We start from the raw sequence: 16,065 nt of genomic DNA, 5'->3' as shown, positions 1-16,065 counted from the left end.
GGCCAGTCCAATCTCCTCATTTTTTTCTACATCCAAGCTCCTATTTCTCAGCCTCCTTGTTTACTCCCCCCATGATTATTTCCATTTCCTCACCGTCTAAGCCAAGCAGCTTCCACCTGCACATTGCCTAAATCCAACCAGTAAAGCCACACAGTCACACACACACACACACAACCAACCCTAAAAGTCTCCTCAGTTTCAGTGCCTGACCTTCAGACGGGTTGTTAAGGTTGAGGGGTACAACTAAAGGTTGTACAGCTGCAGGCTGTAACTGACTCATAATTTTAGCAGTGCAGCACTAGCAAGTTTCTGAGAGTGAATACACTAGAAGTTTTGGCTTTTAACGCTGATAACTTTGGCTGATTTCTGAAGGGACAGCAAAGATGCACACTCAAGATTAAATCTACTCCTGCCAAGCACACAGTAATTAGAGAGCAAGGATGTTTAAAAAAAGAGGCAAGAATGAACAATGTTTCCCTAATATTTTCCGTTCTGCAAACAAAGCAATTGCTCCATCTGTGCGCCTGGATGCCAAAAACTGCCAACTACTTTGACTGAAACAAGGGGACAGAGTAGTCTGGAACAGCTGTTCAGCAAGCACCAGTTTCACACAAATGACTGAAGTCTGGTAAAGCACTGGAACACTAAATTATGTAACAGAAACTACTTGCAAATCTCAGCAGATTACATTACCAGTTTCATCTGCAGTAACAATAACAAAAAAAAGTATCTTTACCCAAAAGTATTTGCAAAAGTATTCGCTGTTTCCTCTCATTTATTTCTAAAAGTTACTATTCCCTCATAGCCAATTTTAACCTTGGTAAGGCTTTTAACCTTCATATTGCCACCACTTCCCCAGCTCCCAAGAGGACTCAGAAAAGAACTTCCAAGCTTACACTCAACTTACTGTGTTGATACAAGTAGCTTTAGACCAACTCCTTTAACTTAAGACAAAGTCATATAAATTTGCTATTACCAAACTCAAAGTTATTTACTGTGTAATTTCCAGTCTCTTTTGAGACAAAAATCCTCATCATTAAGCAAAGCTCCTCTTTGCAGTAATAGATTAACAGTTTTGTAAACTGATAAAACTAAGCTCTAGTAACACATGTATCATACACCTACCATACCTGCAACAGAAGGCCCCAGATTCAGGGAGGTTCAAACTAACCAGCTCTACCCTGATGAAACTTTCCCCTGTAAAGGAAAAAAAAAGAGGAAAAAAGCAAAAATTTCAGATGAAAAAGATCAGGTCATCTAATGCCTCTTGTCTTCTCAGGCTATTGAAAAAGATATTTCCTAGTGCTGTATACACTCCAGCTGTGACTCAGCTTCCTGATGCGTGCATGACCTGCACTCTGTCTCTCAAAATACTAGGCTAGTATTTTACTACTCCAGAAATCACGCAGAGCAGTAATTGGAAACAATGGTTTCCAAAGATATGAAAAATGGTTTTCTCTTCTCCATTTCTAATTTTTAATCTTGTAAGGGGTAGCTTAACACACTGAAATGCAGACTTCCAACATCCCACCCTGACCAGCACACACACTTATAAACAGATGTAAGACCACTGTATCATGGAAGAATTGGTTCAGAAGCAATTCAGTCATGGACATTCAATTCTGAACACCTGAACTGGGAGAAAGAAGTTCCAGCCCATGGCCACGCTTCCTACAGCTGTAATTCCCTCCAAACACATGATGCCTGATCAAAAACAAAACCATATATTCACATATTTTTGGCCAAAGGTAAGTAAAGAGCTTTGTTTGAACGGCCTAGGCTTACCTCAGAAGGTCTTTATTCAAATTTTATAAAAAACTTTATTTTTTGAAAAATACCCTACTGTCACCGTTCACATGTATGGTCAGGAAGTACAAACCCACTGATTTTTTGCTTCACTAAAGATTAAACTGCAGGTTGGAAGGAAAAGAAAGTTATCCCAAAAGCACAACATGTTTTAAGAAGTTGATTTTCTTTTCTTTTTTAAAGATGGCAATAATATGACTAATCGAGTAGCACCTCACAAAACAATAAAGCTAGTGAATCAGGTGCTTCTGTTTTTCACAGGAATACGAAGGAAAACTATCCAAGGCCTAACTCGCTTAAATTGCCACAGCACAGAAGTCAGACAGTTGCACTGACTTCATCACCACTCACAAAGCAGGGAAGGTAGTAAGTCAATAAACTGACCCTCTAAGATCTGTCTAGTTCAGTAATTGTCATCAGTATCCAGTTGGCATAAAAAAAAAAAAAAGTAGTCATGATCATGACCTTTGCATTTCTACAAACATTAGCCATTGTCATGAGGAAGACCTCTTTGGCCTTATAATTTACATGCTGTTAACAACCAGCAAGAACACAGCATGTGTGTCGGTTACTAAATAATGTAAGAAAATTGGATGTCACATTCATACTCTACTGTTTCTGTGCACAGCCATGCACATTGAAGCTTATTTAAAACTTTAGATAAAATTTAAAATGAATCAATTTTTAATATTCACAGGCCTTTTTATGACTATATTATTACCGTTTTGGGGCAAGATGAAGGATTATTGGGTTTATTTGTATTATTTGTATTTATTTTGTGCTGTATCTTTTTGCCTGGTTTCTGAGGGAAATGTGGCTCAATTTATCATGTTTTCTGTCAAGTACCTCTTAAATCCACAATTCCATACAAATGAGACAGAGGTACAGAGGTCTGAAAGATACTTCATCCCCTCAATATTCATGAGGAAACCTAGCCAGTTAGGCAAGACATTTGATTGTGTCTCAGTTACAGGTAAAGGCAGTATAAGAAGCCATTGGAAGGGCTGATTCTAAATACAGAAAACATTTTAAATCAGAGTTTATCAAGAAATCCAAATCTTTAGAAAACTAGGCTTCTTTAATTCTGACACTCCTGGAATTGCTTATAATACTTAGTTTTATTACCTATAGAATCAACATGGTGCAGAAAAGAAAACTGTACATTGCTTTCATCTGGCTCACTGCCTGCAGAAAACACACTGTCAGCAAAGAACAGATCTAGAACACTTTCTGCAACCCACCACATCCAACCTAGTGACCCACACAATCAAAAACCAATGGGGTGGTCAGAACAACCTAAAACCAGACATGGCACGTCAGACCACAAGCCTCCCTGCTCAAGTCACACAGTACCCAACAGCAGATACTCAGCGAAGAATACAAACCCTGTGACATTCCTGCAGTAGTAATTATCCAAAATATTCTTCTAGCCTCCACTGATCTGCAGCTCAAGCCTCATTCAACAGCAACCATAAATTTAACCAGCTGCTTTAGAAACCATCTAAACTTTCAGAGCGCCTGCGTCCTGAGAAAGGAGTGCTACAACCCACCTCACACTTGCAGTTATCACCTTTTGTTTGCATTCAGCACGGCCCCTGCTAATTTCATTTGATGCTCCTCAGTTCTTTTTCCACAGAAGACATTGAACAGCAATCACCTTCTGCCCCACAGTATTTTATGGACCTCAGCTGTCTTACTCCCAGGCTGAAGTCTACTTAACATAGTTCCTTACGTAGTAATAGCTGTTCTACATCTTCAATCACTCTTACTGCTTTCTCTGTATTTTTTTCATTTGTAGTATCTATTACTGCAGAAAAGAGAGTAAAGAGACAAACTGCACATGACCTTCAAGATGTAGGTATACCAAAGATGCATGTGCATGGCAGAATCATGTATTTTGCTTTTGGTTTTTCTGCACACACACACACACACCCCCCAATGGCTTTTAACATTTGCTTTTCTTTGTCTCTTCCCCCACCATTACGGACCATTAAACTAGCATGTTAATAGCACTCTCCGTTACAATCTCAAGACATTGTTTCTGAGCAATAGCCCGTTCAGAGCACCTATACAAAACTGACACACATGCATGCACTTTCTAAGATATATACTGAGGAATTTCCAAAAAAGAACACTGTATGTTGCCTGTAGTACTACCCCAGTCCATCACCAAGGTGGAAAAGAAGCAAGACAACCAGAATTCAGCTCTATCCTTCCTCTTCTGTTATTATGGTAGGTGATTGATTCTGTTACAGTGTTTCACAATGAGAAAGACAACATCGCATGTGAAAGAGCGATAATAAATCCTAGGCCAGCTTCAGTGGACTAGAAATTCTGCATATGGTATTTGAACAGCCCAAGAATTCCAACAAACCTTTTCATCAACTCAACCTGAAATTTAACACAAACCAATGTTGCACTTAACTATATATCGTCTTCATCCCATACTAGAAAATGTGTAGCAGGTGATAGGTTTCATTAGAGAAATTTCAGTACAGAAGAGGATTAAATCACCAAAATATAAATACATATTTATATAGGTATCTGTAAGTAAATTAAGTAATTGAGTTCTTTTTCAGGAATAACAAATTACAAGCAATTACAAAGAAGATGTGAATATAATTTATCTGCCTGCTCAGTCCCCAAAAATCTTCAGCAGCAAAAAACTGAAGTTAAAAAAACCCAAAAACCACCACCACAATAATCAATCTGATCTGAGGGGTTGTGAGCAATGTAGAAGTAAATGACACTTTTAGTATGTGGATAATCACATAGGCACATGTTGCTCTATACTGACCAGTCATAAAAGATCACAGAAGCAGCAGAACGCACACTGTGTGAAAACCAGAAGATAAGGTGGGTTTTTCCTCTCTCTTCTCCTTAAGGCTGGCAAAGATCAGTGAAATTAAACACTGCCCAAGGCAATTGTTAAAAGCAGTTTGGCCATTAAAGTCATGTCATCTGGTGACCCAACTGACCTACATTAAACTCAGGCTAAAGGGCAATGTCATCTTTCTTTTCCTTTAGATAGCATGACTTTGCATCTTCAGCACAGATGGAAGACAACCCCTTTTTGGCCTTCTGGTTTCCACTATATCCCTTGCTCCAAACCAGTTAGCTGCAGCTGATCTTTTGTACTTGTTTGGCCTCAGCAGTACTGCGGTAGCATGGAAGAGAGCTGAAAATGAGCAGATCTTCTCCCTTAAGGGTCTTCAACTGGTATCTATCTAACCAGGGGCTGTAGCAGTCCATATACTTAATGATGAGAAAGATCCACATGCTAATGCAAATATTACAAGAATTGCCTACTTTTTTTTTTTTTAATCATTCAATACATTCATTTTGGAGAGTTTGAGTACGCGAGTCACGTTATAATCACTTTTATATTAAAACATTGAATATCAGAGAAGAGGTTGCTCAATGAGTGATTTACTTTAGATCTACTGCATGGCCTACAGTTTTTCCACCCAGATTTGAGAGCTGCCATGCCAATAATGGGGATTCCTTTAAGAATTTCTCTAAAACTTTAATACTTTACAAAGATGATTCACAATCCACTGAAATGCAGTTCTACAGATAGCACACTGGGTCATTCCAACTCTAACCCACTTGAGCATTACCGTGCTGAAGATCCGTGACCATTGCTTGCAGAACTGCAACAGAAGTAACATCCTCCAAGCGCAATCTACTGTTCATCTTTTATACATTTTATAGACAAATTGAGTACAAATGGCTCAAGTAGGAGCACTTACACTAGTTGGTTCAGTGATGACAAATGTAAAGGAACTGGAGTTTGCTCTTGTTGGATACATACGGAAAACTGCCTTTTAAATCAGAAGATTTGCATTTAAATTAGGTCAAACAGATTTAACTGTTACTTAGAATCACAGAATAATTCAGGTAGGGATGGATATCGGAAGGCCCCTATTCCAACTAACAACAGCATTAGCTGTGAGAGCAGACCTGCCTGCTCAAGGCTTGGCCCAGTCAAGCCTTGAAAAATCTCCAAGGGGCAAACTGCACAGCCACCTTGGGTAACTCATGCCTCTGCTTGATCACGGTCAGGGTGAAAAGGAAAGCTGCTTCCCAGCTTGTCAGTCCCCAGACTGTCTCATTACAAGGTCTGCGTGTGGAAATTCCATTAGGTCAGTTCATAGGAAGGAAAGAGGATAAACAAAATAACAGGTTTGTACTGTTTATTATCAATCTCCTTTTTTATGCAGTTATTGAGGAGATATCCCACCTTATTCAATCACTTTCTTGTAACAAACTGTGTTCAGCACAGGCTGTTTTAAGAAGAAACAAAGTACATAAAATCTTGCAGCTTCAAAAGGGTTCTTGAATCATTTCTATGTTCTGCTCTCCCATCAGAAAAAACCACTTAAAACCAAAGAATATTCTTACAATTCATTCCATCTTTGCTCAATATGGGCTGCAAGACAAAAACACTTATTTACACTGCAAGAGCTTTCTTGTTTGTTAACAAAAGACATTTTGAGGAGCTGGCAGTGTACCAGGAATGAATTTTATAGCTTGATCCTGCAATGTCTGCGCCTCTTCATCAGCCATCTTTGTCAATGGGAATAAACTAATAGGCTGCCTAATGGCTCAGGAGAAGATAATTTAGATCATCTTCAGTTTCATCTTATGCAAATGTATAATCCATGTATGTTTCATAATGTGGTATTTCTCTATAAATTACACATCTGCTAATAAAGCATCAGGTTGTTTTTACCCATAAAGAATAAAAGTTATTCCCTTGTTTGAACCAGGAGCACACTAAACAATGTTGCTTTTACAGTCAGTCAACAAAATCTTTTAAGAGAACTGCAGAAATTTATGCAATGTGTAAGAATGCAAACAGATAAATCAACTCAAAGTTTAACTTTAATTTGGTTTAAACAGCCAAACTATGTGGAAAAAACGTCAAAGACATTGACATTTGAACTACAATTGTTTTCTCTGCTGCTTAACCACACCTAGATCTTACTGAGGTAAATACGCTCTACCCCACTGAAGGGTAGCATCTTACCACTGAAAGATATAAAGAGACATTTAATGAATAAATCCTTCTGACTGCTATTTAAGAATTAAGGCATTCAAACATCTTCTATTTAATAAAAAAAAGCAATGTATTTTAACAACAAAAAAAAATCAAAGTTGCAAAATCCTATTCTCAAATTCACTGTCAAGGCTGACACCCTTGCTTATATAACTCTCTCTCTCTCTCTCTCTATATATATATATATATACAGAAACATTACACATACATTTCTAAAAATACACACACGAAGCACCTAGTAGGAACTCCTACAATCTAATCACTAAACAATGTGTTGAAGGGAAGAACATGTACTTAATGCCTCGTGAAAGTTTAAGTTTCTTATGACTACATTAACACGTTTCAGTTTGTCCAAAACACACACTTTCAAGAGAAAGGTTTCCATTGGATAGACTCCTTTCTTAAGATTACCATGAAAGAGAAGTTTTCAGAAGAAATTTAAAATAGAACCTAAAAAGTTGACAGAAAAGCAGTATTCCACATGGGCTGGTCAAGTAATTCTTGTATAGAAAGAAAAGCAGAACAAGTTCTTTAGCTAGCACAATTAGACTCTGTATTAAATATTCTGGTACATGGCTTATTGCATCTTTCGTATTCAGAAATGAAAGTTTTGTCTTAAGAGCCATGCCTGGAATACTCGCAGGCACTACCCAACCCATCAATCTAATACAGAATGAAATCAAAAGCTGAAGCTTAGCGAAGAAAAATCTCAAACAGAAATTAGTGGCTTTTAGTTTGTTATTCAGCACAAGTATCTTTTCTTATTCTTACTCCAAAGGCAACTGGCTGAAGTGCCAGTTATTGTGCGCAACTGCTTCGAAGCTAGGCGATGAGAAGATTAACAGAAGATATTGGCACCATTTTAAAACATGGTAGAGTGGGAGTCTGGGAGCAGAACAGGGCAGCATGAAGAAAAATAATTCTGTCCTCTGGATTTCCCAGTTCCAAATACCTTGTGTCATATTCAGTATCATGCCCTAATGAATTATATATTACCGAAGCTTATCTGGTACCTGCAATATTTTACAAGATGCTTACCAGATATGCAACATTTGCCTTTTGTAACATACCAATTCTCCTTGCCTCTTGTTGAAATTGACACATTTGTTAGGATGGCAAAATCACACTTGCTTTAAACACAGGCCACAGATGTCTAGATAAAGGAAAGCTCTTCCATTTAACTGCATGTAAGATTTGCTATGAATTTATGCTAAGCCAAACAGGGTTTCTATTATTGTGGGGTTTTTATTCAGACTATAACTTCCACATAATACGTGGATGTTCTTTTGTGCAGTGTTTGAAAAGCGTTTGTATACAAGGCCCAAGGCAGCATTGCTGCATTGACGACTGGCCTAACTAAATGTGTAGGTTCTGGCTCTTGGCAACTACATTTTCTCCAGAAAGCAAAGCCATACACTTTTCATAAAAGCTAGTGAAACCTTCCCAGATAATTCTTTAATTTCTGTACATAGGCAGAGTCAAGCATAACAAGCAAACCCCTTAGTCTAAACCTAGCTCCCTAAAGCAAACAAAAGAGCAGGGACAGCAAGAGGAGACCCTACCTGCCCCTGCTACCAGCACGACAGGACAGCAGTAGAAGTGTGCTGGGCACCCCCAGACATCAGCCAGCAGCAGGGTATCCATGTGTTGTGGGGAAGCCTGGTTAAACTCACAGTCCAGCTTCAGCCATGGGACCCCCTCTGCGTTTCACCTACCAACTTTCTTCCTAGAGCAGCTCAAAACAAAGCAACACATACAGCAATAAACATCCAGGATGTGGAGTAATGGGTTTTGACTGCTCAGATTCTATTTATGTATTTCAAGAAGTATTTTGTTCTTAAATTTGCTTCTTTTTCCCTGCTCCCTGTTTTTCCCCAGAAATGAAACCAGTATTTTTGTCAGCCTGATGTAAATTGCACATGCTCAGTTTACCTACCCTTATTTGCTTAAACACACATTATCTGTACTCACTAATTTTACAAAGATTATTTTCTCTCTGTTGCTAGACATTTTTTTTTTTTTTTTGACAGCTATTACAAACCATCAGGTAAGCTTGTATTTCCCAAACATGAAACAAACAGTACCTGCCTCCACGGACATGCTGATCTAGGCTCACAAGCCTGAAGTACCTGCTGAGGTACAGTAAGAAACAGCTGCTAATTCTGGTTCTATTGCAGTTTTGTGCTTCCAGTTCTGCAGTTCTCCATTTATTTTCCCTGTCTGATGCTTGATTACAACGCTGTTTGAACAGAACATAAAGTCACAGTTAAACCAAAAAAAATTAAAAATCTACTATTAAAACCAAAAATGTTGCTTTAGAAACTCAAAAGAGGCAGAAACAAAGAAAAAATACTTTGAAAAATCCATTTTTGTGCAAGACTTGCTCCTGCCTTTTGGATGGGGAAGCAGAAGAGGGAAAGAGGATGGATGGATGGTTTTCATTTGCAAAGTCCAAGGGTCCCTTGAGGTCCACACAAATTCTTTTAGATTATATTTGGAATGCCATGCATACACAAAGCACCCAGACATCCTCCCCACTCCCTACAGTACAGCCCCCCCGGTCTCCTCTGAGGGGCTCTATACAGCAGAGATAGGTAAATGTTCATCCCTGCTCCTGCAGGGAAAGAGGGTACTTACTACAAAATGGAAAAAATATACCAGAGGGTTACTACAGTTTCCTGCACATTAACTTTCAATGATTATTCCAAGTTTGTAAAGCAGCAATATGAACTTTTATTTTTTTTAAAAAAAGCAAGTTTTTGTGGACCCTTCTGCATTCAAATCTGTCCTTAAAATCTTAACACTCTCACAACTTCCCCGCCCCCCCCCCCCCCCACTAAGGAATTTACAGGCGCTCCTAGTAAGCTTACAACTGCCACATGTTGAACACTAGTAGCTTTGGATCTCAAAAGCTTCACAAGTTATAAAGAATTTGTTTCCCCTTCCTGTTACAAAACTTTCAGGAAATTTAAATAAAAGAAGCTTGCAAGTGTGACAACGGGTTTAAACAAGTTTAAAAAATCATTAATACAAAAATTAAAATTTTAATAAACAATTCTATGGTGCACAGCATCAATTTTTCTTTTTAGTTGCATACCTTCTTTCTCTTATGCACTGTATGTACCTTTAAGAAAGATGGAAGGAAGATAACTATTCCTTCTGGAATCTCACAGAAGTATACATATTTCCATATATATATCTATTCCTTCATTCAGCTTTTTGTATTTATCAGAAAGATTTAATTCTAGTTATAAATAGCTTATTATAAAGCTAAATGTTCACAGACATTTTGATATTAAATCACACCTTTGTCCAGGGCAACGTACCAACCACAAGTGTAGAACTATTAAGTTTACCTAATCAAAGACTTCTCTAAAGACACTTTAAACTGATAGTATTTGATGAGTGCCAAGCACCTTCTGTCCTTCACTGCAGGGAATAATTCAGTCTGCATTTGGCTTCACCCCTCTGGTGTCAGCCATCCATCTGTCACCTCCCTTCTGGGGTAATCTGCTCTGTACTTAGAGTATCTGCACACCAGCCTCCTAAGTCTCATCTACCTCAAGAAATGTACCTCTTGCTGATACTGGGGGTAGTGATGGTTGTAACCAAACATGGGTAACTACTTGCCTAGCTAAGCACAAACCACCATCAGCAGCATCTGGTAAAATTGTAATAAAATGGCATTCAACAGGGCCTCTCCAGCTTACGCTTCCAAACTATATTTAGCCACAAATAAGCAGCAAGAATATTGGTTTATATAACCTACCTTCATACAAACTGTAATCTAAGAGCATACTCTCAGTCTCGCCTAGATGAAGATGGCATAGACAGTGGTGATGATTTATTTTAGCAGCACGGGGATCTTACCCAGTTAGTGCCACTGCATGAGCTTGTCCAATAAAGGGCTCCAGAACATTCAGCAATGGGCTCATTTCAAGGACACACAGAGAGAACAATATCTGCATCTTCCCCAGTCTGGTGGGATTCTTCTCAACTAGAAATATTTCATTTCTGCCAGGCAAAAAGGACTCATTATATACCATACCTCAGCTGCATACATTCTGCTTCAGACCGTATACAACAGTCAGCATTAACACAGCTGCAATGTCCTAGACAGCACCATGAGAAGCTACAAAACAAACTGAATCCCAAATTTGATCCCAAGCCCACTTGACACATGCAGCCTCACAGAAACTCTAATCTTTAAGGTGATTAGCCTGACACAGCTTTATTATAAAGGGAGAATGGGCAACAAATTAAAAAAAAAAATCAGTCACAGGAAAAATATTGCCTGTTGCTAGAAAATTAATTTGTAGGATTGCTTATTCTTAAATTCTGGCACATACGTAATACAGTTTGAAAAGAGACTGTTTTAATGAAACTTAGTTTTAAACAAGGGCTTTTATGCAGGGTCAGAAATGCTACTGCTAACTGCAGAATTACAGATGAGCACAGGTTGCACACATGGATATATAATAAGCAGCTCACTTTATTAAATGAAAAAATGCAACAAACTCAGTTTCTAGCAATGAGAAAGATCAGAAACGTGAATGATTCAGTATGTATGAAGTAATATCTTTTTAATCTAATAGAGCTTTAACAACAGTTTTAGAGTTTCCCCTGCCTCTTCCAACTGTTCACACTATCGTTCTAGCAGCATCAGTCGTAAGCAGCAGCTCTACAGCAAGGTGCTAACAAACTGATGTTTTAAAAGCTTTTAAACTACAGCAGGCAAAGAGCAAAAAAACATTCCGGAGGCAAGGGGAGTGGAAGGAGTTAAAAAGAAACCATACTGAAAACCATCAATGAAACAACAAAGATTTAAACTTCATCCTTTTTACAAAAACAGCAATTACTTAAAACGATGGTATAAATGTACAATCATAGCGCTAGTTGGCTGTGTATGAGTGGAATTAATTATACGCTTTTTAAATTAAAGCACATATATACTTAAAACTAATAAATCATTATCATTATTAAACTATTACAACTATTTGATTATATAATTAAAACTGTACCTTAACTGAAACATTGGGAAATCACTAATAGGAAGAGTTCCCACCCTACCTTTTGCCTGTCACGATCCGAGTATGTAATCTTACATATACACAGCATTAAAACCTCCCGTGGCACTTTATATGCACAGATTAAGATCTACGGTTTTCCTTCCAAACTTGTATCTGGCCATTATCTATATTTTACAGAAAGAAAACTATGACCCAGGAAGTTTAAAATTACTCATCTAACAGTCAACCCACAAATCAGTGTGATGTTAACTCTTGAAACTAGTGAGGCCTATTACACTTGCACCATTTTTTTTAAAAAACAGCTCTCCCACCACAGATGCAGAAGTTACTTGCTGCAGCAATGCACAAATTTTCAAGAAGTCAGCAGAAACTAAATCAATTTAGAAAGGCATCCTCTTGGAGACACATTTACAAGCCTGACCATCTCCTCCACAATACAGTTTTCCAGGGAAGATGCTCAAGCAGAAATATGCTTGTTCACTAAATGGACACAGAGGAGCATCAATAAAGTACATTTGGTTACAGAGTTGTGCATGTAATTAAACTTTTTAGAAAAATTTCCTATTTTTCCTCAGCTGCTTATTTTTAAAGTATGATTTCAGAGATACAGCAATGCAAAAGTAACACTGCTTACAAGATTCAGGTAACTGTCTCAAATGTATTATAAGGAGAGCAACAACACCTTGAAGCAAATGTGAACTTAAGTTTCTTCATGACAATTGTGTTGGTTGGAAAAGGCACTAAGTCACATGTGGCACTCTTCACATCTGTATTCAGTCCTGTAATGAACATGCCTTAAAAAGAAAAGAGTTTCTCCATGCCTAAAATCCTTACACTAAACCAATGTGACATTTTATATATAGCTTCCGAGAAGTAGCACTGAAAATTTAAACAAGAGAGGGTTAATTGATTCATTACGTCTATTTCTACTATATTTCTTTTTGTATTTTTTACAAAAGGCATTGTTGAAATTGCCCTAATCTGCAAACAGCAACAATAAGTGTAGCAAATACTTGACAATGAAGTTGTAAAGCCTCTAAAAACCTGTTACCTTAGCAACCATGGGAATGCAGGAGAATAAGAATACACAGAGTGTCAGGACATCATTTTGGATTCCACAGGGTACGGGCTGAAATACAGTCAGCTTTCATTAGCTTTTTGTTTTTCCCAGTAGGTCCTTGGACTTTGAAACAAAACCTGAATGACAGCTATGAGCAATTCCAGCCTCACTCCTGATTAGCCACACCAAACAGAACAGCTCTCTTCACTGTGAAACACTCCCACCCACCCCCCACCCCCACCCTGCCTTTCCACCCAACAAGCCTCGAAAGGAACATTATTTATGCTGCTGACCCCTCTGGATATCACTAATAAATTGCATTCCAAAAAGAAGAGTAAAACAAAGGGGCACTTCCCTGGGATTCAACAGATAATTCACTTTAAACAAACATACTGCAAGAAAAATAAAAGCCAACATACCCACCCAGGACATTTCCATAACCCCACAGTTTATTTACAGGCTTTACAGGGTATGTTAATTCAACATCAACATGAAGAATAATTTAGTTGCTCATTTAAGTAATACTGTATTTCCATTTTCCTATGTAGGGGGGAAATAAAATAAAGATGATAAAGACTTAAGATCCATGCCCCCACCCCCACGAGGTCCATTAGGAAACTTGTGGTCAAGACAGAACAGAACAAAGATCTCCCAACCACTGGCTTTAGCCGGCTTAATCCCAGGTCCATCCCCTTGCTCTTTGCTGCTATCTAGTCACTTGGGAAAACAATCTGGAAAAAAAGCTCCAGGCAAAACCATTGGGAAAATGAGCAAGAAACTCAACCATGTGAATTATATTAGACCCAGTCCCTAGAACACCTAAACGTTCCTTGAACTCTACACGTACAGCTTTATGCCCACAGTTTCCTCCCACCAAGGACAAACCAGGCCTGTTCAGAAAGCTAGAGAAAGTCAGCTACCCTCCTCACACACAAATTCTGCAATCAGCTACAAATTACAAATACACAGCAACACAGCCAGCCAAAACATCTGCCTATTAATCAGAACTGAGTTTTCTCTAACAGCCTGATCAACTTTCTAGATAGAATGATAAAGCATAGTAGTGTTGGAGAATAAGGAAAAGGGAGGGGAAGCTTCAAAAGGAACACATTTTTGCTTAGTGAGAAGAAAAAAAGGTATAAATAATGGCCTACCTGGTCATCACGTGATGACAAAAGTCTTTGCATCAAAAAGCCTGGAAGGTAACAGTTCAAAGACACTGGTCTTATCTTGCCTTACATTTGCTCACTTCTGTTCCATCTGATAACATCCAGGACACCACTGATACATGTAAGAGCTACTGCCTCCATTTATTTGCAGTCTTCTGCAGTCATTTACGCACATATGTAAAGCAGTACCACACACTGGCAACACCCATTTTACATGCAATAGTCCAGATTCTCTTTTTACACACTACGCTATATGAGTGTCTGGATCATGTTAAACATCATTTATAAATGTTGAAGTTACACCCTCAAAGCACTGCTCATAGGGCAAAACAGCAGTCTATCTCAAGGCAACTGCAACTTCCCAGTTAAATCAGAATATCTAAATAAAACCCAATTAGTCCTTATGTATGGAAGAATACTTCTTGCATGATCCTTTCACACATTTTGTTGGTATATATCAAGAGGAGTTGCTATTTCCCACTCCTGGTGCAACCAGGTGTCCAGAAACAGGCTTCTCTCTGCAATGGGAAGCACACCCACAACAGCAATGAGACAGAAGGTTATAAAAGAGCACGTTTTATCCAGCCATATGCAGAAGAAAGGCCATCTCGGGTTTTGAGACATTAGCTTAGGCCTCAGAAGTCCAATTTTCAGGTCAATCAGTCCCGCCTTTTTTTTGGTCACCCATTTCTGAAGCAATGAGGAAAAATAAGCAACCACAAAATATTTTTTTTTAGAAGAAAAGGATGTCAGAGGAAACCACAAGTTCTGAAAAATAAAAAAAAACGTTTCCTAAAATATTAATTTAAATTGATCTCCTTCACATACAAACCATTTTCAGAACCATATTATTAAAACCAGGTATGAGTTTGCATAAATCATCAGAAATTCTGTATTTTCCCAAGCTTCTCTCCAATCCATCACATCTTGCTTCATACATTTAGAATGGTTTCTCACGCAGTTTCTGCCTGGCCTGGCATAGCCTTTACTGCTGCCCTGCGCAGAGCTGGCTTGCTTGCCACTGCTTGGCCAGCTCTTGAAAAAGTTGCTCCAGCAAGGAAGGTAGCAGATTCTCTCCCAGCAGTACCTACATCTGGAATGACTCTACAGTGAAGAAGCAGAAATGCAACTGAACTCAATTTCATCTAACCTTCATGAAGCTCCTCCCCATGGATCTCACTCCCTCACTGTAAAAGATGAAAAAACAGCTAAAGCAGCAGTCACAAGCAGTCCCAGAAATTTCAATCTCTTACAGAGACTGCTGCCAACTACTAAGCCATCCCACTACCCACGGCTATCCCCTAAGAGGCATGTTAGATGATCAGAAGGCTACAGGGCAGAACTGATTATAAATACTGTTCTCCTGCAATGCACTTCCAGAGAGTTAAAAATAAATACAGCTGCCATAAGTGGTCTAAGTGGAGCAGCTCTATTCAGTAGCCAAGCCAACACAAGGCAAAGATTAGAGGATAAGCACAGTCCAGTATGGCCAAAGCCTGGAGCTCTTCTAAAGGCAAGGATTTACCTGGGGAATAGCTTCTAACACAGAAGAGGACTGTGAGGGACTATGAAGTAGCTGGCCATGTATCTCCATTGAAGACATGGCTTTTTTCTTTCCAAAGTTAAGCTTCAACAAGCCATTTGTTAGAAAAAAAAGGCTCCCTAAAAACCTTTGTTTTGGTCCTTCCACTCTGTGGTACTAAGGACCATACCTTGCTAGAAGAAGGGAAGCTTGACACTTTCACCTTTGATGAGTGTGGTTTTGGAGTTAGGGGGCTGTGCGCTGGAGAAGAAAGGATAACATCATTCTTCTTACAGTAGGAAGTCATTGCTACAGCGTCCAAACTCTCTCCCGCAAGCCACAAACAGGCCTTTTTATCACAAGGCACAAACAGGCCTTTTTATCACAGGAGGAGAAGATCTCTCAGACCCGTATTA

General features: G+C 38.7%; 1 protein-coding gene across 13 annotated transcripts in view; it reads right to left on the bottom strand.

Annotated features, from left to right (window-relative positions):
- The window catches only part of GREB1L (GREB1 like retinoic acid receptor coactivator), a 144,937-nt gene that overhangs the window by 111,583 nt on the left and 17,289 nt on the right, over positions 1–16,065 (bottom strand). For 9 of the 13 annotated variants that reach the window (XM_040586571.1, XM_040586563.1, XM_040586570.1 and 6 more), the window contains exon 1: positions 12,950–13,048. The exons of 3 other annotated variants lie outside the window; for them this stretch is intronic. The gene's annotated coding sequence lies outside the window, so the exon portion shown is untranslated. Of the gene's footprint in view, positions 1–1,130; positions 1,152–12,949; positions 13,049–16,065 lie in introns of those variants that run through there. One more of the 13 variants, XM_040586568.1, reaches the window with a different exon arrangement.

This window comes from Falco naumanni, chromosome 3 (genome assembly GCF_017639655.2).
Source record: "Falco naumanni isolate bFalNau1 chromosome 3, bFalNau1.pat, whole genome shotgun sequence".
Classification (NCBI taxonomy): Eukaryota; Metazoa; Chordata; class Aves; order Falconiformes; family Falconidae; genus Falco; species Falco naumanni.
The sequence above is the reverse complement of the archived record's forward strand: the minus strand, read 5'-3'. Positions and strand labels throughout refer to the sequence as shown.